The following is a 558-nucleotide window of genomic DNA, read 5'->3' on the forward strand; positions in this document are numbered from 1 at the left end:
AAGTTCTACTTTGTAATTTGTCCATTTTCTGTATTTAGCCCTGTGTGGCTATAATAAAAAGATATATATCCGTTTTTCAAGTGTATATAGATAGATAGATAGATAGATAGATAGATAGATAGATAGATAGATAGATAGATAGATATCCCCTCTTTCTCTTTTTCTCTCTCTCGTTGCTCACAGGTGACCATCGTCCATTTTTCCCTTCAGGACTGTCCTAAGGACTAGACATATTCTATCTCTCTCTCTCTCTCTTCTATATTTTCTCTTTTCAAAGAAAATATTTCTCCAGCGGTCGCTACTTTGCCCTCGATCTGGTCTAACGACCCTCCGTGTTTGTTTTCGTTCGTTTTCCTTGTATGTCTCCACTGTCTTGTTTTTGTTCCCAACTTTGACCTCTCATGAATCCAAAATTTTATTTTGGTACTTATGGGAGCAACTGTCTTCGAAGATTCATATTCTCGCTCAATGCTCAAAATGAAGAGTAGACAGATAGCGACGACTGATGAAGGGTCGCTCTTTGTGTTACTTGTCCTGTTTTCCATTTTTTCTCTCGTT

This window comes from Octopus bimaculoides, chromosome 11 (assembly GCF_001194135.2).
Source record: "Octopus bimaculoides isolate UCB-OBI-ISO-001 chromosome 11, ASM119413v2, whole genome shotgun sequence".
Classification (NCBI taxonomy): domain Eukaryota; kingdom Metazoa; phylum Mollusca; class Cephalopoda; order Octopoda; family Octopodidae; genus Octopus; species Octopus bimaculoides.